Here is a 24,748-nt window from a genome sequence, read left to right on the forward strand (position 1 = left end):
ATAAATAAATATACTATGAATTTGAATATAAAACAACGATACTAGCACATTAAGAAAGAGAAGCAAGAATTCGACACTTTAATAACTGATTTTTATCAGTTATCAATAAATAAAAAATTTATAATTTATTTAACTATTTAAAATTATGTTGTGAGATAGCGATTCAACTGTACATGCATGTAAAATTAGTAAAAACGATTGTTACCCGATTATTAATTTTATAATAGCAAAAAAGATAATTTGCAAATTCATTATTTAATTATTATTCAAATGCTGTTTGTTAAATTGGTGATTTCGATTTTCAATAATGTTCCATGCATCATAAATAAATTTTTGCTGTAAAAAATTCCAATAATTTTGTTGCAAATTTTGTGCTATTCACTTATTTAATTTTAATCGTTCATAATTTTGACAGGCTATTTTTCCTCAAGAAGCGATTTATACTAAAACGCAATTTCGCGATAAAATTTGTTTAAATTTTATGCAATGTCAAAAATTGCGTTGTAGAGGCTACCAAAAGTAAAAAGATGTCTCTTTCACAAGTATAAACTTGCTCGTCGTTGCGGCAAGGAGGTTGTTCGAATCTTCTCTATGCTACTATTCTCTCCTATACGTATGATAGTCTAAGAGCCTAACTCATAAGACCTCTCTTATGAGAAAAAAACAGCCTTAGATTATCTCCTCTCCTGATCTTATTAATACAGCCTAGAGATTGGACGAACTATGTGGATTAATACTATGTTACTGTTCGATGATTGGTTTCAATAACGATTTTTAAAATACACAGACAACTGTTATTTGCAAACATCTATCTAGAAATACGATTTACAAAAATAACTTGAAGTTCAAACTTTTTTAATTATAATGTAGGACAAGTCAAAACGTTACAGTAAATATCATTGAAGAAATATCTAGACTTCAAGTTTTATTGCCTGAAATAGAAGTGAAAAATGTAGTAATAACTGTTATGAATAGTTTGATTGACAAAGATTTCGAATTTCTCATTCACACAACCTCCTCTATAAATATAATTAAAATTAGTTTTGTACTCAAAGGGTTACAATCAACTTGAACAAGGAAATATTATTGCAAGGACTCCTGACAAATGATGTTATAGTAACATATTATGCAGAATTAACTATACTAGGACGCACCTTCGAATTTTATGCAATAAATGATAAATATGATCTACCCTTTGATGGAATCCTTGAATCTAAATTTTTACACGAGGTAAGATGTAAAAAAGACTGATAAATTACAGCTAACTCATTCGAGAACAATCACATCATTTTGATTAATGAGTAGCGATAACAATCATACAGAACTCATGATGATGCGAAATATAGATTTACATGTTATCAAAGATGATTTGCTATTAGTAGATTCATACATTCGCAATCTTGAATGCCTGATATAATTCTTGATCAACACAATATGTGAACAAAGTATACTCAAGAAATAATAAATGTCTACAAGAAAAGAAATTAATAAAAACGATCAAATTGTCTTACGAGATATTAATGAACTAACTTATCAAACGTTTAGAACAGTGCAAATCTAAATTTTCTCCATATCACATAAATTCTATATAGTATCCGATAACTTATCTATAAATTCGGAAGGGTATCGAGGGATCGATTACTTTACTGAAAGTAAATCAGTGCTTAACTTCAACACAAGGATAATGCGGATTGGAAACATGGTAATCCCTTTTAGAACACGAAATATTAGATTTACAATCTAAAAATCTTGTAATTATTTGTGTTCGAATCGAAAACCACTGACAAACCGTGCAATTGCTGAGATAAATATGACATAGAGATAAAAACAAAAACCAGAGAACCTACCATCTACTATACCCAACCCACTAACCAGTACCGAAAGATAAAAAATACTATCGCTTATATACATTTTGTATAGAGGTAAGTGGAGTAAAGTGGGAAATTGGTAAGAGTTGGAAATGTCACTTTCCGAACAAACTATCAAAGTATATTTCCATGTGCTACTGACATGTATTTGTAAATCTTTATGATTTACCGACGCGTACAGACGTATGTTTGTGCTCTCTAGAAGTTTTTAAAGTTTTTAAAAAATTCCCCGCTTTACTCTACTTACCTCTAAGTGGAAAACGTCCAGAATCGTTGAGTTGTATAAAAGAAAATATATTTGCAACTTTATATGTGTTAAGAAACCTACTAATTAACTTAAACCTGACCATGATCTGCGTTGATAAGAGTAAGGAAATAAGATATTTAGAATAAGGAGAAATAGTTAATTTACTAGATATTGTTTTTAGAAATACAGGTATAACGATTTTAATGTGTATAAATTTCCTTGAATGTGTCCCTTTAGAGAAACGCGATATAGTGTTTTATGAATGCTATCAATGCCTATTGGAGAACACCGTGGTGTTTTTAAAACATTTTACGGGATCTGACAAAATTTTTGTTAAGAAAATTTAAATGAAGATTTGATCAAAAGATGAATACAACAACGCTTGTAACGTCAATTGAAGAAATTAACTCGCCTTCAGACTAAACAACCTATGGTAATCATTGATATCTGTACAGTTACCTTCGATAAAATAACAATGGATATTGTAGGACCCCTAAGGAAAATCCCGAAGAACAATGAATATATTCTAACCATACAGGATCAATTAAGTAAATTTTGTTTAACCGTACCTTTAGTCGATACTTCACCTACAATAATCGCCCATGCTTTTATAAAGAAATTCATTTGCATACTTAGCTGTCCAAAATCTGTTTTAATCAAGAAAGAAACTTTTTAAGTAATCTGATCACTTGTACAGCTAAACGTTTCAAAATTAAGAAAATAAAAACTACTGCTTTCCATCCACAATATAATGGTTCACTTGATGGTTTCCCATCATGTATTGACAGAGTTTCTGAAACAATATGCCGATAGAGATACCAAATTAACTAGATTACCCACAAGTTACCCGTTACAAGAAGGAGACTTATTACTTACATACAAAGGATATATATACCGACTTGGTCACTCGAATAACGAGAATCTAAAAGCTGGCATATAACAATTTAGTAGCGTCAAAAGAAAAATAAAAAAAATATTAAACTAGGAGACTACGTATTCCTTAAAAGCGGTCGAAAACCGGGAAAACTAGAAGATCATTTGTAACGGCCTTATCTATGAGCTCTTCTCTTATTTTCACTGAATTACTGCAACCCGCTAAACTCTTGAATCTACTTACATCAATTAGTATATTAAACGGCGCCACCTCACATAGTATATGATTGTATTAGTGCTAGAGTCAAATTTCATGACCATATAAGGAGCGTAACGTCACTCTACTTATAGATATACACTGCCCGTCAATCACTTTTGCCATGCTTACCTCAAAATTAGGCAAACTTGAAAGTTTTGTATCTCGGTCGGAAATCATCGTATCACAAAAAACCGCAGGGCATTTTAAAGGTAATTGCAAAAGCTTCTATTTAAGACGTGCAGATACTTAAAAATCAAAATATGTGTTTTTTACAGTAAAAAAACTTATTAAAAAAATTTCAATTTTTTTAAACTCGACTTAAATCAATGCCAATTTAGAACCAGGCGGTGGAGGGCAAATCGACCGGAGGGGTTCGAAGGGTAATGTCTTTCCCTTTAAAATTAGCCCCCGCGGGGTTCTATCCGATGTTTTTTAACCGAGTTACGGCGTTTTTTGTAAAAAATAACCTTTTTTTCAATCCTCAATTACTTCGACTTGCGTACGTTTTGGAAAAAAATGCCAAGGAGAAAAAAGTTTGATTTTGTGCCCAAGAATACGAAAATTAAGTCAAAATAAAGAAATAGGGAAAAAAATTTTTTTCGGTGTTTTAGCGCATTAAAAAAATTAAGGAATTTAATTTTTTTTTTACGCTTAGTTTTAGTTTTTTTGTGATTTACTACGTCCCTAGACATTTTAAAACGAAGCGTAAAAAAAAAGTTAAATTCCTTTATTTTTTTAATGCGCTAAAAAACCAAAAAAAATTTTTTTCTCTATTTCTTTATTTTGACTTTATTTTCATATTCTTGGGCACAAAATCAAACTTTTTTCTCCTTGGCATTTTTTTCCAAAACGAACGCAAGTCGAAGTAATTAAGGATTGAAAAAAAAGGTTATTTTTTTACAAAAAACGCCGTAACTTGGTTAAAAAACATTGGATAGAACCCCGCGGGGGCTAATTTTAAAGGGAAAGACATTACCCTTCGAACCCCTCCGGTCGATTTGCCCTCCACCGCCTGGTTCTAAATTGGCATTGATTTAAGTCGAGGTTAAAAAAATTGAAATTTTTTTAATCAGTTTTTTTACTGTAAAAACATATATTTTCATTTTTAAGTCTCTGCACGTCTTAAATGGAAGCTTTTGCAATTAACTTTAAAATGCCCTGCTGTTTTTTGTGATACGATGATTTCCGACCGAGATACAAAACTTTCAAGTTTGCCTAATTTTGAGGTAAGCATGGCAAAAGTGATTGACGGGCAGTGTAGATATAATAGTTTTTGTTGTTCAATGAAAATTAATTAAGAGTAATTGCAATGTACAAAGTATTTTATATAGATTTTAGAGCATAAATTAAGATTATAATATATTCAATTACTTTTAACTACTAAATCGAATTAAATTTTAATATGCAAATTTAATTTATTTATTACATGGTAAATAATAATTATTATAATAAAGCGGTTACTCTGAATTCAAAATAACTATCTGAGAAACATGAGTAAGAATTCGTTTCATTGATAACAACTTAGTTATTACTGTCATCAATAAATAAACAATTAATAATTTATTTAAGCAAATAATTATATATGAATCGAAAGCGTTGATTTTGTACATAACAACAACATTTTTATAATTTATTAATTGTAATTAACTGATTTAATATTTGCATTATAAGATTTTGAAAAAATACGAAAATTAATTATAATTCAAATTTGATTAACTAATCTAAGTGGTTTTTTTTTGGAATTACTTCTACAAGCGATGAACTATTAAGACACACTAACGTTTCTGTCTCGCAAAAAAAAGTAAACATACAAACTAACTGAGACTGTGAGCATTGTAACAGGCTGCCGTTTAGTCTATAATCCTGCAAACGTACCTTTAATTGCGACTAAACGACGCCTTGTTATCTCTGTGCTCAAGGTACAGTAACCTACCTTGCCTCGAAGTGCGCCTGCGCAGAGTCTCTTCACCGTTCCGAGTTGGGTTCCCCCAACTCACCGCTTGGCGGCGCTGTCGCCCCTTGCTAGTAGCGCTCGAGCGGCCGCCGTCGGAACCCAAGGCGTCGATTCGCGTCTACCTGTACTCGTACGGTCCGTGCTACGTAACCGACGAATTCGAATCGACGTAAACACTGAAAATAAACACGGGCGCGACCTCCGGACAAAGGAAAGACACAATAACGACTCTTTGATTCGATAGAAACGATAAATATGCACTTTATTAATGCAATTGACTTACACGGGGAATTGGCCGAGAGACTTACGCACGCACGCGTGAATAACAGACACGCAAATTGAGAGAGAGAGAAAATCGCGATTATCGCGAACTACCTGCTCGCGCGTAACCAATAAATTCTTCGCGCTCGCTGCGCGGATTCGCACGCAAATTATAACAACAATTAAAGAGGGGAAGAAGGTGCACCTACCGCAATATCGATGAGGATACGGTGGCCAACCGTATCCGAATAACACGCTGTTAATCAACGGACCCGCTGCTCGCTGCACCACTTCTATTACTGTTTCTGCTGTTGTTGTCGTTGCCACTGAGTTCGCTGCTATTGCTGCTGCTGCTGTTGCTGCTACTGCAGTCGCTGCTACTGCTATTGCTGCTGCTGCTACACACCCACCCACGCACTCAAGTTCGCAATGTCAATTGGCAAAAACACACGAAAAATTTGAACAGCGGAGGAACTGAGGTTAGATCGGCACGAACGGACTGAGTGGCACAGTCATACTGCCGGTCGGAGCCTCCCCTCCCGGTCATTCCCCCTTACGCGCTCTCTCTCTCTCTCACGATCCGAACGCGGCTCCTCTCGCTTAACCGCTCGTTAACCTCGCGCGAGTCTTACGATTTTCGGTAATCGTTGCAGCCCCCTCCTAGCTTCGAACTACCGGATCGAACTACCCCATTGACTCGTGACCCTAAGGACAGGATTGGGAAAGGAGAGAAATCAGTACAATCCATCCTCTTTGACATCTGGCTTTATTCGCCCATCCCGGGCCACCACTCCCCCACGTCACCTGCCGGAGCCCCCTGGCGCCTTGTGTCTGGGGTAGCGCCAGTGCTCCGACTTGTTGGGGCATTTGGACGTGGTCATAATCCCGGGATGGCCGCAGATGTAGCAGCCCTTGCCCGGTCGTCTACTAAGGCTGGGCTCCGCCCCATGGCCCTGGCTCCCTGCTGGTTGTTGGGGCGGCGCGGCTGCTGCTGCCGGGGCAGCGATGAATGTTACGCCGCCCACCGTGGCGGATGTGCGTCCTCCCATGGTACGCACCACCACGGTAGGGTCGGAAACCGACCCGTCCACGCGGACCGTGAACTCCTGTCCGGCGCCGGGGGCCCCCGAGACTCTCTTGGGCTGAGTCTTGGTCGGGAGCTTGGCCGGAGTCCTGGCCGCGTCCCTACTCGTCGAGGCCGCCGGTGGTAACACCGCCGGCGGGCCCGCGGCCTCTGGGGACTCCAGCCCCCGGTCAACGCACAGGAGGGTCTCACCGTAGGCCCTCTGCCGCCGGACTACCGGAGCCCACTCCCCCAGCATTTCTTGGGCGCCTCGGAAGTCGAGGAACTCCCCCAGGTGAGCGTGTACCTGGCGCTGGAGTTCCCCGACGAACTCCCAAGCATTCTCCAACTCCTGGAGGCCCAACCTCACGTGCCTCCAGGAGTTTGCAAGCCCATCTTGCTGGGGGATCCGTGGGTGGTTGCAGACCCACTGTTGTTGGCCGCAGGCCTCCCTTGGCCCGGGGCACTGGGTCGAGCTCTCCGTCGTTGCCGCGCTCGACCCTTGGGTCTGCACCCCCTGGTCCTGCGTGGACTGAGACCGACGACCCTCTTCGGACGGGCCGTCGGTCTGGGTGGACGCTTCCCGGGTCGAGGGCTTGGATGATTGGGCCCTCATACCTTCCCGGAGGAAGTCGTCCACCCGCTGGCGCGAGCGGCCCTCGCGAGCGGCCACCTCGACCTGGGCCCGGACGAATTTGCGAAGATCGCCGATCGGCCGATCGGCGCCCGGACCCAGTCCCAGGTCGAGCAGCAGTTGGGTGGCCGTCTCGAGGGCCTCTTCACTGATGACCAGCTTCCTCTCCATCTGAAAAGAGAAGAGGTGGGGTTAAGGGATTTCTCAGGTTCAGCCCTCAACCTACCCGTCGCTGTGTCACGCTCGACACTAATGCTTACGAGGACGTCCCGGTCCCCTGCGCTTTCCTCGCGAACATGGCCCATTTGCGGGGGTAGCTGGCAGGACCACCCTCCGCACGTGCTGAGCGGTTCTACGTGGCCTGCCTCTTCCCCTTACCGCGTTGCCATCCAGGTCGTCTCCACCTGGTTCCCGAGGTTCGCACGCAGGGTTCTTGCGCGGCCTCCCCCGGCCTTGCTTAGCCGGCGCCTCGATCGGTACCTTTGGAGTCGCCGCGGGTTTCTCACACTCGTTCGCAGGGGCTGCAATCGCGACGCGCTCGCATATCGGATCCTCGCTGGATTCCTCGATTTTCGCTGGCGGGTCGCCTACGCCCTCCTCTTCCTCCAACGGTGCTGAGTCCCCGCCTCCTGGTTCCTCGTTGTCCTCATCCGAGAATGGACCGAAATAGGGCTTGAGGTCCTTAGCGTGGATCAGCTCGGGCAACTCTTCCTGCTGGTTACCTAGGCGGTAGGTATTCGTCCCACATACCTCCTGAATTACGTAGGGACCAGCATACTTCGGCGCCAACTTCGCCGAAACGCCCTGAGCTGCGGAAGACAAGATGCGGTTCCGCTTCCACACCCAGTCCCCAACCCTAAAGTCGGCCTGACGTCTCCTCCGGTTATAATAGACCGCCTGACGGGCCGCCTCCTCCCTGAACTTAGAGCCAGCGCGTTCCCACAAATTGGGTAACTGACGCATGTGCTCGCCCCATTCGGTCAGTTCTTGGCCCTCGGAAGCTTCCCGAGCCAACTAATCCTGGGCCCTCCTAAAGGTCGAGGGGGGAGTGGGCTGTCTACCAAAGACCAGCATGGCCGGGCTGTAACCTGTCGCGCTGTGAGTTGCCGAGTTCAACGCAAAGTTGAACTCTGGCAGGTGCTCGTCCCAGCTCTTATGGTCCCGCTCCACGTACGATATGAGCATGGCCTTGAGGGTTTTGTTCACTCGCTCTGTGGGGTTTGCCTGTGGGTGGTAAACTGGGGTCAGGGCGCGCTGGATGCCGTTCCTCGACAGGTAGGCATAGACCTCTTGATTTTTAAATTCGGTCCCATTGTCTGAAAGAAATATCTCTGGCGCCCCAAACCTGGTTACCACCCTCTCGTGCAATTCCCGTACGATGGTCCTTCCATTGGCCTTACGTACGGGTACGCACTCCACCCACTGAGTGAACAGGTCTAAAAAGACCAAAATGTACTCGAACCCTCTCGAGCTCTTCGGGAAGGGGCCAGTAATGTCACTGGCCACCACCTGCCAGGGTCGCGAGACCTCTCGACGACCCATCAGCCCGCAAGGCGGCCTTTGCTCCGCCTTGCATTGCTGACATACCGGACAACTCCTCACGTACTCTCTGACCTGATCGTACATCTTTGGCCAGAAATACAGGTGCCTAGCCCGGGAGAACGTTCGTTCTCTCCCCTGGTGTCCCGCTGCTGGCGCATCGTGTACCTCCTCGAGTACTTGATGCCTCTTCTCGGCAGGAACCACTAGCTTCCAGGCTTCCTCGTTGTCGATGGACCCTTCGCTCTCCTCAGTCGGATTGTAGTGATACAATCTCCCTCCGACCACCTTCCAGGTAGGTTGAGAATGTGGATCCTGGCATACCTCTCGATACTTTTGAAGGTACCAGGCGTCGGCAGTTTCCGGCTGATGAGTCATGGCACCCACTTCTACCACCCCCTCCTCATAGGCCCTAGATAAAGCGTCTGGCACCACGTTGAGGTCTCCTCTTCGATACTCGATATCGAACACATGGCCTTGTAGTGCTAACGCCCAACGCGCTAGCCTTCCTGTAGGATTCCTCATACTGTGGAGCCACTTAAGGCAACTATGATCGGTGATGACTTTGAAGTGGTGCCCCTCAACATAGGGCCGGAACTTCCCGATAGCCCATACTACTGCCAGGCACTCTCGTTCGGAGACTGTATAGTTCCTTTCCGCACTGTTTAAGGAGCGACTGGCGTACTCAATTACGCGCTCCTGTCCATCGACTTCTTGCGTCAATATCGCGCCTATCCCACTATCGCTCGCGTCCGTTTGTAACACGAACTGCGCGCTGGGATCTGGCGACTGCAAGATCGGTGCCGAGACCATTGCGTCTCGTAACCGTTCGAAAGCCTGCTCCTGTTCCTGCTGCCACGCAAACGGGATGCTCTTCTTCGTCAGGCGGTTTATCGGCTCAGCGATGGTTGCGAAGTCGGGTATGAAGCGACGATACCACGACATCATCCCCATGAACCGCTTCACCTGTCTGATCGTCCGTGGTACTGGGTACTCCATGATGAGCTTGATCTTCTCTGGATCTGGCCTTACCCCTTCACGGTTCACTAGGACCCCCAGGTACTTGACTTCCGACTTACAGAAGTGGCTTTTGGTCTTATTCACAGTGAGGCCCGCACCCAGGATTCGTTGTAAAACCAATCCCAGGTGTCGCTTATGCTCCTCAAAAGACGGCGAGATAATAATCACGTCGTCGAGGTACGCAAAAGCGAAAGGATCTAAATCCGGGCCAATCACTCTGTCCATCAACCTCTGGAAAGTCGCGCCGGCGTAGGACAATCCGAAGGGCATTCTCTTGAACTGAAAATGCCCCAGGCCGGGGACTGTGAACGCCGTAATGGGGCGCGACTCCTTTTTAAGAGGTATCTGGTGGTATGCGCTACTCAAGTCCAGTGTCGAGATGAACTTCGCATCCCTGATCCTTCGCAGGATGTCGCTCATGAAGGGTAATGGGTAGGCGTCCGGCTTGGTTACTGCGTTTACCTTCTGGTAATTCACGCAGAACCGGTATTTGCCGTCTGCCTTCTTAACCATCACCACTGGACTTGACCACCCGCTGGTTGCTGGTTCAATGACGTCGTTGTCCAGCATGGCCTTGACCAGCGCGTGCATTTCGTCTCGCACCCTGTCGGAGACCGGGTAGTATTTCTGTTTACAGGGTCGAGCGTCTCCGATGTCTATCTCATGCTCGACCCCCACAGCACAGCCTAAACACTCGCCTCCGTCTGGAATTAATCCCTCGACGAGGCTAGCCACTTCTTGACGCTGTGCTTCCGTGGCTTCTACCAGGCCTACAGGTGCGAGGCACGACGTACCAGTGACGCTTGCCACTTCCAACGGTACCGCCACTTTGGCTTTCGCCAAGTACAGCTGGTCCGTGTCAGGGTTCAGGTTGGCGCTGAATTCCCTCACGAAATTCGCGCCGACGTAGCAGTCATCAGACAGCAGTGGCGTTATAGCGACCCTTACATCTTTTGTGATTCCCCCTACTGTGAAGGGGAAAATCACATGACCCAAGATGGGACATGGGCGACCGTCAGCGAGCTTCGCTTCTCCCGCTCGCGTGACGTCCAGGCCCAGCCCCATGTCTGATGCCAACCTAAGCCCGAGTTGACCCATTACCGTTGATGAGGCCCCGGTGTCGTAGAGTGCCCTTAACTTGTAGGCACCTATCCCCACCTGAAGCCACCATCGGGTCTCATCCTCGGGTCTATACCTGCGGGGACCTTTCGCCGTCTCTCTCCCCTCTGTGGACGGGAGGCTTTCACGGCTCTTCTTGCCCTGGGCAGCCGCTACTCGCATCGACGTGCTCTCACCCGCAGGTGTCTGGGTCGCCGGCGCATCCTCCGGAGCGTCAGGTGGTCTCCTGGAGCTTTTGGGTCTGATGGTCTCCTCTTCGACCCATTCAAACCCCTGCTCCACCACCTGAATCCGGCCTCCGTACCCTTCAAGGATATAGAATGCCCGGTTACCCAGATCAGGCATATGCTCGGTCGCTGTCGCTTCCGACGCCACCGCACTGCTAGGTCTCGTATGGTCCGATATCCCTGGTGAGACCTTCCTGAACCCTGGAGTCGCTGGCGGGCCCCTACCCCGTTCCAGCGACCCGCGACGAGAGGTCTCCTTTACTGGGGACGCGGAGAGGACCTCCGTCCTCCGCTTCCCTGCCCGTTTCCCTTGTTCCAATCCGGGCAGTACCTTCTGGTAAAGCCTAGTTTGCCACAAGACGAGCACTTGATCGGTTGGGAGTAATCTATTTTCCTCCGCTGACCCTCTCGTCGCTGGCCAGGAGACCCTAGGGGGGTTTTATTCCTCCCCTTTTCTTGCGGCCGACCCCTCGGCCGCCTGGGAGAGTTAGCCTTCCTCTCCTTAAAGTACCGGTCCATATCGCGCCGCAGGGTCGCAATCTGCGACGATAGATCCTCAATGGGGTCTGTCGCCTGCGTTGCGGCGATTGTGGGCCGGTCCTCGGGTTTCCTGGCCGGGGCTTTGACCGGCGACTCGGGCTGCAGCTGTTCCCTACCCCGAGGCTTGTTAGACATGGCCGCCGTTCGGGGTCCTGCCCGGGGCGGTGGTGCCTTAGCTGACACCCCCATGTGCTCGGGGTACAACGTGGACGTTGGCTCCAGCCTGGTCCTCGGGCGCTCGTCGTCCCGCAAAGCGGTCTCGATCTCAGTCGCCCGGGCGTGGAATTCGTCCACGTTGGAGAACGCATTCCTCCGCAGCTGCATCCGGATGGCGGGTAGGAGATTTGCATACAGCAAATCTAACTGCCGCTGCTCTGGTAACGGCGGGCGTAGCTGGGCTAACATGAAGAGGAGGTGGCAGGCATATTCTCGCACCAGCTCTCCTTTCTCCTGGTATCGGGCTTGGGCCTCTTGCAGCAACCTTTGTTGCTGCAGCTCACTCGACCCAAACCAGCGTCGAGCGCCTGCCACGAAGTCGGTGTAACTCCTCCACTTGAACTTGTTAAGCTCGTACCAGGTCCTCGCAACGCCTTCGAGGAGCTCTGATACCGAGCACAAGATCTCGCCGTCTGTTAGCCCAGAACCCGCGCGTAGATCTTCCAGTCTCGACAAGAAGGTGTCTACGCACTATGAAGCCGTGCCAGAGTATCGCAGCTTCCATCCCCGGACAATCCTACCCGCGTCCCGAGTCGCGTAGTACCCCGACGCCGCATTGGCGTCGTACCAGGCGGATCCTTCGGGGATCGCCTGCCCTTCATCCATGTCGGCGTCTCTTGGTCCTCTTCTCGGTGGCTGTTCCGTCCTTGAAGGCACCTGCCTTTGGGGAGCCTCTCGAGGTTCGCCAGGGGTCGGTCGCTGGGGTTCCGGGGTACTACCTGGTACCCTTGGGTCGTAGTGGCACGTATACGTGGATTGGAAGTCCACGGTCCTCCGGGGCCGCTCTGGTATGACCGTTCGTCGATTGGTGGGGTCCCTGTTTCTCAACTGCTGGACCTCCACCTGCAGAGAGGTCACCTGGTCGCTCCACCGCGCGCATACCTGGTCGTGTCTTTCCAACATCTCTAATATGCGGTCTATACCGACCCGGTTGCGCTCGATCTCTTCCTTTAGTCGCTCGGTCACGCACCGCTCTTCCTCTTCTTCTGGAGGTTGTAGCTCCGCGTTCTCGAAGCGACGGGCTCTTCGCCTATCCGGCGATCCGGTATAGCCCTTGTGCTCACTACCGACCCCCTCCGAGGGCCCCTTGACCCCGCCGGTCCCCTCTTCCTCTACGGGCTCTCGCTCCCCCATCTCTTCCAAGTTGTCGTAGACCGCGAGAGTCCGCGTCAGGTTCGCCTCCACCACCTCATCTCTGTATAGCAGCATGAGTGGGTGGGCGACAAGATCCTCCGCATCAGCTGCTTCTAACTCTTGTCGCCTGGACTCCAGCCACCTCTCTCGACTCCTTCGCCTGCGTTGTGTGGCCTCTCTATCCAACGCCGCTCCTTGGAAGTCTAGGTCAATATACTCCCCTAGCAACCAATATGCTAATCGAACTGCCTGCATCAGCTTGGGACCATCTGTGCGCAACTCCAGTTGCGTCAGGTATCTGTCCAGCTGTGTCGAAGGCAGTTCCGAAGCCCACCGGGTTATCGCGTCGGCGGTATCCTCCATGTCGCTTATGCTGGGGCGTAGGTGACGGTTGAGGTTAATTTCCCTATTCGACCACTACCGCCTCCTATCGCCCAAGGCGCGAGCGGGGTGTTGCGATTTTTATCGCCAACTACCCAATTACGCCTTTATTCACAAGGCAACAATACGCGTGGCTTGTGGGTGTGTGCAGGTATCGCGTACTCTAAGGAAGTACGAACTTCCGCTTCGCAACTACCTGCCTATAGGTGGAGGCTAACTGTTTGTTAGCTCCACCGGGTTAGTTAATCTAACCCTACACACACCCCAATTGCGCGCTCCACTGGTATTGTCGCTCGGTGACCAACCCCCACGTGATTACTTTAATGTGTAATAAAACACTTAAAAAGCAAAAAGTTATCCAAAATACAATTAGTCACCTTTTATATTCGCGTTAGAGCGACTACGGACGTCTCTTCGACCCCTGGGGTTAGTGTGCTCTCGGCTCACAAAAGCAGTTGTTATTGGGTCGGAGAGGCGTCTTTCCCCTACCGCAGAGCACGTACCGAACGAGCCACGCGTTACTTTACCCGCTCGCACCTTATTACGCACGCGCGCAAACGTCTCTCTCTCGCGCGCGTTGCTCTCTCTTTTCGTGCAATTTCCCTCGTGTGTGTGAGTCCTAATTTAGTTGGGCGCCATGTAACAGGCTGCCGTTTAGTCTATAATCCTGCAGACGTACCTTTAATTGCGACTAAACGACGCCTTGTTATCTCTGTGCTCAAGGCACAGTAACCTACCTTGCCTCGAAGTGCGCCTGCGCAGAGTCTCTTCACCGTTCCGAGTTAGGTTCCCCCAACTCACCGCTTGGCGGCGCTGTCGCCCCTTGCTAGTAGCGCTCGAGCGGCCGCCGTCGGAACCCAAGGCGTCGATTCGCGTCTACCTGTACTCGTACGGTCCGTGCTACGTAACCGGCGAATTCGAATCGACGTAAACACTGAAAATAAACACGGGCGCGACCTCCGGACAAAGGAAAGACACAATAACGACTCTTTGATTCGATAGAAACGATAAATATGCACTTTATTAATGCAATTGACTTACACGGGGAATTGGCCGAGAGACTTACGCACGCACGCGTGAATAACAGACACGCAAATTGAGAGAGAGAGAAAATCGCGATTATCGCGAACTACCTGCTCGCGCGTAACCAATAAATTCTTCGCGCTCGTTGCGCGGATTCGCACGCAAATTATAACAACAATTAAAGAGGGGAAGAAGGTGCACCTACCGCAATATCGATGAGGATACGGTGGCCAACCGTATCCGAATAACACGCTGTTAATCAACGGACCCGCTGCTCGCTGCACCACTTCTATTACTGTTTCTGCTGTTGTTGTCGTTGCCACTGAGTTCGCTGATATTGCTGCTGCTGCTGTTGCTGCTACTGCAGTCGCTGCTACTGCTATTGCTGCTGCTGCTACACACTCACCCACGCACTCAAGTTCGCAATGTCAATTGGCAAAAACACACGAAAACTTTGAACAGCGGAGGAACTGAGGTTAGATCGGCACGAACGGACTGAGTGGCACAGTCATACTGCCGGTCGGAGCCTCCCCTCCCGGTCATTCCCCCTTACGCGCTCTCTCTCTCTCACGATCCGAACGCGGCTCCTCTCGCTTAGCCGCTCGTTAACCTCGCGCGAGTCTTACGATTTTCGGTAATCGTTGCAGCATATATGAGGAACATGTATATTAACATAATACAAAAAAAATTGATGATCGAATTTATATAGCCCGCCCAATTTTAAAATCCACCTTACTTTTTTAACACACCTCGTATGGTACTAGGAGAATATTGTAGTTCAAGGTCTATTGAAGATAACCGAGGAAGAATATGTTGCACCAGTCGATTTAAATAATGACTAAGTAAGACTACGCTCAGGTATCAAATGCACGTTAATCTAAGAAAGTTGCATAGATCCGGAAGGAGGGAATACATTCTGAAAAACGATACCGAGAGATGCTGTACGAAAGAATGGCTAGTAAGATAGTAGATGAACATAAAAATCAAATATATTCATTAGTAACCGAGAATATTACTTTTGCGTTAATGGCCAAAGGCAAGAGCTAAATCTGCGGATTTAAGATAATTAAAACAGAACACTCTAAATGGTTCATTTTTGAAATCAGAAGAGGGGCCTCGATCTTTATAATATCAAAAAAATAATCATTAAGTAATCTATATATATTCGCTTGTGTTAATTCAAAATTTGTATTCGTGGATCGTTACATTACAAACCAGATTATAAATTTGTACAGAGATGTAGTTGTACATCGTTGTTAACAAGAACACAACGTTTTGAAAAATGCCTTGGCAATAGCTACATATTCACTTGATCAATTTGCTTATAACTTCATGAAAGGAGCTGGATATATAGCGGTAACTGCCGGTGAGGTGGTACATGTCATCAAATCCATCTCTGTATATAAAACTTGTACCTGCAACAGAATGCTACGAGAAATTAAAGGTGGCTCATAATAATGCCACCAAATTCCTGACACCTAGAACACACATACTCGAGATCCATGGAATGTTAGTAGACTGCAATGCCTTACCTACTCACTTTTATTTCAACGAGAATGGTATAAATTCATGCCGTATCCACTAGATGCTAGAACACCCGAAATCTTGAAACCTTTGCCTAAATGACTTGGAAATATCAAGACATTCTGACTCTTGCCACTAGCGGTATTTATTCTGAACAAGATCTACAGGATCTTCTAACAAGTAACCCTACCCAAGTGTCACTCACCGATTTTAACCAAACTTGGCACATCGTTAGAGCACTAAAAAATATTGAACCCGTGTTTTTTTATTTTGGCCGAATCCACTGTTAAGGGGTAGAAACCACCCCTAATAACCCCTAACCAGGATAACCCACCTAACTCTGGGTAGAGCGAGTTTGATTAATTATTTTTTCACAAGAAAGTTAACTTCTCAACCCGGATAGGCTAACCCATTTATAACCTGATATAACCGATCCCCACAAATCACTATATCCCTTATAAACCATCCCTATCAACCCCTAAGCAGGCTAACTCACCTAGCCCTGGGTAGAGCGAGTTTGATTAATTATTTTTTCACAAGAAAGTTAACTTCTCAACCCGGATAGGCTAACCCATTTATAACCTGATATAACCGATCCCCACAAATCACTATATCCCTTATAAACCATCCCTATCAACCCCTAAGCAGGCTAACCTACCTAGCCCTGGGTAGAGCGAGTTTCATCAGCTGCTTTTCTGTAAAAAAATTAAGATCATAACCACTGATAGGCCAACACAACCTGAACCTTGATGTACCTCATCCGCACAAATCCGCACAATCCTCATAAACCGCCCCTATCAATTTCCAAGTATTAAAATGCTTCTATCTTTCAATACATAAAAAATATAAAAAACTTAATTTAAATTAACCTTTAAGGTGTACTATCCTAAAGCTTCAGTTTGGTACACTGTGGATGTATTTACGATCTCTTTTACAATTCGTATCTTGATTTAATTTTCTATTTTATTAAATTTAAATATATTTTATATTTTATTAAATATAATATTTTTTAACAAAAGTAAATTTTTCTGGAAATATGACAAACATTTTTTTATTAAAGTATAAATATTATATTTAGAGATTTACAAGATGAAAAGTGAATTTTTCACACATTTTTCAATTTTACATCCGGGTATTTTAGTCCTGTATGTACCTTCAGGGTTAAGTTTACGCGCAATCAGATGATATTAATTGATTCTAAGGAATAATATCGAAACGTCAACCTTCAGCATCATTTAAAATACCTATACCAACTAAAAACAGAACATAATTTAAATTTATCTACTATCATTTTTTATATCAACTTATAAGAAATAAATTCAAAGAGAAACAGAAGAACCGTGTGGAATAAATAATTTGATAACTTACGAGTATCTTTTTCTTTCTTTTTATTCAATAATAATTTAAATAGTCCACCATGCTGATGAACCCAAAAAATATTTTGAATTTATTGTATTCTGCATTTAATGACCCAGCATATAATATCCAAAGTCAAATAACAGATGAAGAACGATCTTTTGCTTCGTATTTAACAGACCTAATAAAAGTTTCATCGAATACTAAAATTTTTGTTGAAAATTACGAAACTTTATGTTACTATGATGATAGCGTAGAAGCTAATGCTATAAGCGTGGAAGATGAAGTAGAAGAAGATTTCGATGACTATGAAGAAAAAGAAATTTCTGACCAATCAGAGGATGTCGATTTGGATTATAAACAACGAGCAGTCACTTTTTGGCGTAAAAGTAGTACTAAAAAAAGGAGAAGTTTGGATTCAGTAAAGAAAAATTTTAAGATGGTAAAACATGAGAGAATGCTGTACAGATGGGAAAAAGAAATAGAAGAAGGAGGATCCAGATTAGAAAAGTTACGCAATATTTCAAAATACGTTTTACAGCAATTCAATAATGCTACTGAAAATCGTTTACCTGTTCATGATATCGATTTAAAAAGATGGGGGTTATTGGCAAAAGAAAGTGTACAATTAGCTTCAAAATATTTTAAAGCGTCGCCAAAATGGGTGCATAATTTTAAAGTGAAACATGGAATAGTTTCAAGAAAAATTAATAAGTTTGTTACTACTACACAGTTGACAAATCAATACGAATTGAAGCAAGCAGCTTCTGAATTTGTAGACGAGGTATGGTCAGAAGTGAAAGCAAGAGGTAAAAAAAATATTTATAATTCTGACCAATCAGGGTTTAATCTCGAGGTTCACGCTGGCCGTACTTTATCAATCATAGGCACCCAAAAAGTAGAATATCTAGCACAGTCGATAAATTCTTTAACACATAGTTATACAATTCAGCCAATCGTTTCAGCAGATGGAAAACTATACTCACCTTTGTTAATAGTTTTAAAAGAACCTGATCGTAAATTTGGACCATTGGTACAATCTACTATTTATAAAGCAGATAATATTTATGTTTTACCTTCAAAATCAGGAAAACTAACATCTGATATTGTAACTGAATGGTTTAAAAACGTTTTTTTACTTGCAGCTGATACGGATAGTTTGTTAATTTTAGATTCTTGGACTGGACAAAATGAAAAAGTGTTTGAAAAATTGGATACAGGTATGAAAAATATTCAAATTAAAACTATACCTGCTGGAACGACGGGAATGATACAGCCTTTAGATGTCTATGGATTTAGACCTTGGAAAAATTTTGTAAAAAACTTTTCAGATATAGTTATGTTGTACAATTTTAGCATTAACTTACATTTATGTAATAACATTTTAAAATTACAATCTCTTATGCATAACCAGTTTTCTTCACCACGATTTACAAACATGTTCAAATATGGATGGTACAAAAGTGGTTACGTACTTGAAAAACCAAATAGTTGGCAAACCCCTGTTCAGTATTGTTTTCAACATACTGATGTTAAATGCCACTTTTGTATGCTATTTGGGATTGTCACATGTGCATGGTGCACCAAATGTCTTTGTATAAACCACTTTTTTGCTCTTGACAATGTCGATAAACCACACAATTGTAAGCAATACGTTAATTCCACATAAATATTAAAATAATAATAGTAATTTCATTATGAATATTTTATATTTTAAATAATAGTACATTTTTTATTGTTTCGTGTTACTTTTGTCTTCACTAATTTTATGATATTTAAACGAACTCCACTTACTATAAAAAATCTTTTAAAATTCCAAACGGCCCTTTTCATGGCCAAATGATGTGCAAAATCCGATCGATAACCTCCACGCGGTGCACATTAGGTCACGCTAATGTCGACGGTTCTTCAAAAAGTAATTTCAAATCACAGTTACTGTTATTCTCAAAATATTTGAGGTCAAAAGATTTTTTTCAACTTTTTAAACCTTAAAAAAAATACAAAGATAATACAAGAAAAGTATAGTCGTTGTTACAAAAAAAAGCTTGCGAATGAACATTTTATTTGAAGAAGCTTACTTCCAACGAGTTGGCTGCGGTTTTATTTATTTCTATGAAATTTACAGGTTTCAACTCATTTTTTATACAAAAGTTTTATTACAAAGTAAAATTTTGTTGACCTTTCTCTGGTTATGATCTTTATTTTCCTATAGAAAAGCAGCTGATGAAACTCGCTCTACCCAGGGCTAGGTGAGTTAGCCTGCTTAGGGGTTGATAGGGATGGTGTATAAGGGATATAGTGATTTGTGGGGATCGGTTATATCAGGTTATAAATGGGTTAGCCTATCCGGGTTGAGAAGTTAACCTTCTTGTGAAAAAATAATTAATCAAACTCGCTCTACCCAGAGTTAGGTGGGTTAGCCTGGTTAGCGGTTATTAGGGGTGGTTTCTGCCCCTTAACAGTGGATTCGGCCAAAATAAAAAAACACGGGTTCAATATTTTTTAGTGCTCTAACGATGTGCCAAGTTTGGTTAAAATCGGTGAGTGACACTTGGGTAGGGTTACTTGTAAGTCGAATTATTCATGTAATCACTTATGTACTCACACGAACAACCAGTCGTCATCAATAATGTTGCTCGAGAAATCAAAGGTCATGCAATAAAGAACCGACAAGGAGTAATTAGTAAATTACTCAATGAAAACACTTTAGAACGCGTAGTCTACGCCATCTGGAATCGAATTCGGACCAAGTTTATCATATTTGGAATATTCAGTACGGAGGGTGATGGTTACCCTTTTTATAACACGAACAATTAAAAAGGTGATAGAATTCTTTATCAATAGCATTGAATTACACAGTATTTGCGGATGGTCTTACCAACTTTTTGAATCTAAGGAAGAAGTAGATAGAGCTCCTAAACCAATGCAGACACCCAACTATATACTAGTCATAACGCAATAAAAGAAAGAAAACAGATCATAAGAAAATCCATTATCTTCCATTAAAATTGTCAATAGTTTCTTTCCTGACAATGAAGGTGATTAAATCATGGTTACCATGCTTTACAGATATATCTTCTTTATATAAGGTCACGATTATTTTAGCTCGCTACGCTCGTTAAATAACTGTTGAAATGGGATAAGAGGGCTATAACGTGGGACCATAAGGTTAGTTAAGCTTAAATTTTCTTTTTAGCACAATTTAGTATTTATTACGTGAATTATTTTATTATTTATTAGGCAATTTAAGCTTTAGTGCTGGTATAAGACGAGAAAATTCTCTCTGCGCCGAAAGGACGAAAAGTCTGGTAATTTAAAAGCTAAAACAGATGGACCACAAAGGGACACTTGCCTCTTTGTCGCACTCATACCGTATTTATACAGAATGAACGGAAAGTATTTTTGAGTAGGTTTAGATATAACGAAAGGAGGTTGCGGAATTCCATCTACATCCTGCTTTATAATTTTACGTACGGTTTCCACCTTTTTATAAGCCTAAAAATTTATCATAGAAAAGAAAATTATACAATATCTTTGAGTTAATGAACAAAGAAAATTACAGGATGATAGAAAAAAATCATAGCTTCCTTGAAACCTTTCTTGTGTTGTTTGATCAGACGCATAGTTTCAGCACAAATAACGAAAATATCCCGAAGTTTTGTAAGCATTTTTGCTAAATAAGTTAAATAAATTGATAAATATTCGGAATATTCCTACACTAATAAATGGAATTGTACGAGCCCATTGATTTTAATAGATAAAATAATAACTAGTACTGAATCATATTAAAATGGCAATGACTTTTTATGTCCAGATTTTTAAGCTAATTGTGAAAACTTATTAAAGTCAAAAGATTAAAAAAACACATATTATTATTATTAATTTAATTTAAAATAAAATAAATTCTATGTAAATGGTATAACGGGGTTTTGACCCAGCGCGGGTCACTCGTTATATAAATTACGAGGGGAATAAACAGCTCGGTGTGGGCCTCGTAATAGGCTGCGCAAAGCCTAGCCCAGCGGCAACAGGAACGTCGCGGTGCTGCGTCTGTTACCTTGGCCCGCGGAGAGCGTCGTGTAGTCCTATGGGCACTTTGGAATAATCACGAAATTTAGGTGCGAAAGCCGGACGGAACGGGATTGATTACGATAGGTAAAAGGAAGCGCAAAAGAAGAAAACAGATATACAAATAACGTCGAGTTTACTACGGAGAGTAATACAAAATTAATACGCAGCGTAAGCGGGAGAGAGAGAGGCGAAAAGCTAGCGAGAGAAACATGTATTCGAGAAGGTACTTACAATAATATCTCGGCGTTAGCCCTGCAGGCGCTATCCTCAGCCTCGCACGTGGCTCGCGATGACGCGCAGTGTACAGCTCGGGTGCAGTCAAGAAGCGGGCGGCCTTAAAGGCTCGCACGCGCGGTCGCAGGAACTAGCCCGCCAAAGGCACTAGGGGCAATCTCGGCACCGATATCTCACACCGAGTGGACACTCGCGTATTCGCAGACAACCGAAAAGTCAGTCACAAAAGGTTAGTCGCGTAAAGTCGGATAACAAATATCGCGAGCACAAGTATAGCCGCTCGTCACACGTCCACGTGCTTCGAAGTCGCCGGTACAAGCAGGAGTCTTTATCGCGCGCCTCTCCGAACTCTTCTACTCGCGCGCGTCGCGCCGGCCTCCCGAATTCTCTCTCTCTAGCTCGCCCTCTATTAGCGCTCTCTCTGACTTACCTTTGGCTGCCATACATGTGGGATAATTATAAGACAATTATATATATAAGAATAATTATAATTATGTATAGGGAGAGAGAGACATAACGAGGGTCTGGTCGCTCGTTATAATGGTTTCAGTAAAAATCATGATTATAATATACAATTTTGTGTTTTTAATTTTATGATGATTAAATAAAGGATAAAGTATATTAATTAAATTTAAAAAACAAGAATACATAGTATTTAAGTTTTATTTATGAAAAGACATCATGTAAGACGTACCATTATTAAGAATAATTTAAAATTTTTTTATGAATTAAAAAACTATTATTAGTTATAAGAGAAAAATAGAATGAAAATGGTGTTTAGAGAGCTATTTCTCGACTTAGGACTTGTCTCTTTAGGTACATGCTCACGGTTTCCTCCACGCTGCCGCATCAATTAGGCCCGAAAAAAAAGAAAAGTGGAAGGATCAAAAGAGATTAATTAGAAAACTGCTACCCATTCCACTCTTCTCGATTTTTCGGGGTTGAGTGAGGAATTTTCTATCCCCAGGTTTTAAAAGGGCGTGCGCGAGCGAAAAAAGGCAATCTATCATCGATCGTACCCTTTAAAAAAAAACAAGTTCAGCCTTGCATTCATCCAAATGCCTTCCTTTGTACTCTTAAATAAAAGTAAATCAAATTAAGAGATATCTTTCCATTAAACAATTGCCACGATTTTCAAATTATTTTCTGTGAGTATTTGGGCTAGGTCTGAGATACTCACATACAAGACCCGATGCCATTGAGTTATAGTACTAATCACTAGAAGTCTTTCAGTAGAGTAATATGTTCATCTCGTGACCTGTATGATTAGTAGCTCTTATCTTTCTAATTGCTCATCCTGGTTAAGGTGCCGTAGCGCAAATTGAATCGAGCACCTGAAATAACGTCTGCCTCAGACTTTCCTGAGAAAGTGACCCGTATGTCACAGCGCATGTCACTTCGTAAGCTAAATGTCATAGAAGTTGATATACTTTACGAATTTTGTGAGCTGGAGTACTAGATGTTCGAGATTTCATTTTACACGGTGATTTCATCACGAGCGGTGATTTGCGAAAAGGCAATGGTATTCTTCTCCTGTTGTGCTTACCCAGGACAATCAAATCGTTATTACCGCCACGATTATCTTGGCTACTTTCAACGGCGCGGAAAGTGCTCTACACGAAAACGAGACGATTGACGAGAACAAAATAATAGAAATCTCGACGCGATTCTTCTGTTTTTTTGTAATTGGCTATGCATGTTGACGTTCGTTGTGTTGTAGCGACAAACCGTAGCGCAATTTGCTAAATCATCCATTAAAAAAGTTTTCCTTGCTCGTTGCACTCACTCCGGTCACCAAATCATTTTTGAACATGGCGATCGTTTCATTATTATCATATTGAACTAGAAAAAAAACTGTATGTGTTTACAAGATTTTTATATTTAAATAGAAACCTGAATATTATCGTGAATTGATTTATTATTTAGAATTTATATTGAAAAAACAATAAAAGTTTCTTATAACGCTTGACGAACTTGCACATTCTTCATGTATAATTTATTTCGCATAAAATCGTTGTCTTTTCTTGGCCAAAAGTTATGTAATGCGCAGGAAATCAATCATAATTATAATTGTCGACGTAATAAGCAAATAAACCTCACCCGACGAAGACATGATTTTAATCTTCCTTTTATCACGAACTTTTCTCACATATCCAGCCAGATAATTTCAAATACAATCTTGAGTGCTCAAACGATCAGTTATATCTTGACGGTTAATATTATCTCGTCGGTTTTTTATAAAACGTTGAACATGAAAACTCGTAAGATTAGGTAGCTCTCGAGCTAACCGATTCGATATTGTTCAGCCAAACCCAACCCACAATTGAGACGACCTTCGCTATCTAATGTGCAAAAGAAAATTATTTTTATTAATTAATTTATTAATTTATTATCTACCTCTTACAATAGCTCTCAATAAAAGCTCCTCGCCGAGAATAATCGTTCTACCTGCCTCTAGTCGTACTAAAAAGAACAAAAAGTGAATAAATAAAATAATAACTTACACAACAACGTTGAAAAAAAAAATGGCTCATGGAGACTATATAGTATGGCTTTTATAAAGTGAGAGGTAGTTTTTTAATATGTTGCTGCTATTTTAAAAATAAAGTAGCAACAACTGAATTATATTAAATGATCTTCTCTTCGTAGGTAAATTTAATTTTAGGATAAATCTTGATGTTTTATTTGAAAAAATTATTTTTCGGGTTAAACCCCGCAGTCAATAAGAAATTATCGCAATCGGTGATCAAATCAATTACAAATTGATTCATCTGTCGTAAAGTAGATTTCTGATTGGCTTTTAAATAAAAAAATTAGATTCAAAAGCGCATAAAAAAATATAGAATCCTAAGATATTATCATTCGGTTGTTTTGTCTGTAAACAAATAAAGTGGCAGTAGCATACATATGGTTATTTATAACTTCGTGTCTTAAGAACAATCTCCCACGATGCAGAGCTAACCGCCATTCCGTTAATCACGTATGAGGATACGTATATTTGCCTTTACGTTTGATATTTTCGCTCCAGTGTCTCCTTTCCAACAGAGTTGAACTCACCTCAAGTCACCTAACTTGAGACACTTGCTTTCTCTTAGGCATACGGAGACTAATATTTCTTTCCACCATTCTCTAGATGAAATCGGTTTACAAAATATCCGGTGACGTATCCGTTAAACTAAAGGGAAACGAAATAATGTAATGCGGC

The sequence above is a fragment of the Phymastichus coffea genome, unplaced genomic scaffold (assembly GCF_024137745.1).
Source record: "Phymastichus coffea isolate CEN01 unplaced genomic scaffold, Cenicafe_Pcof_1.1 PCOF00027, whole genome shotgun sequence".
In the NCBI taxonomy this organism is placed as follows: Eukaryota; Metazoa; Arthropoda; class Insecta; order Hymenoptera; family Eulophidae; genus Phymastichus; species Phymastichus coffea.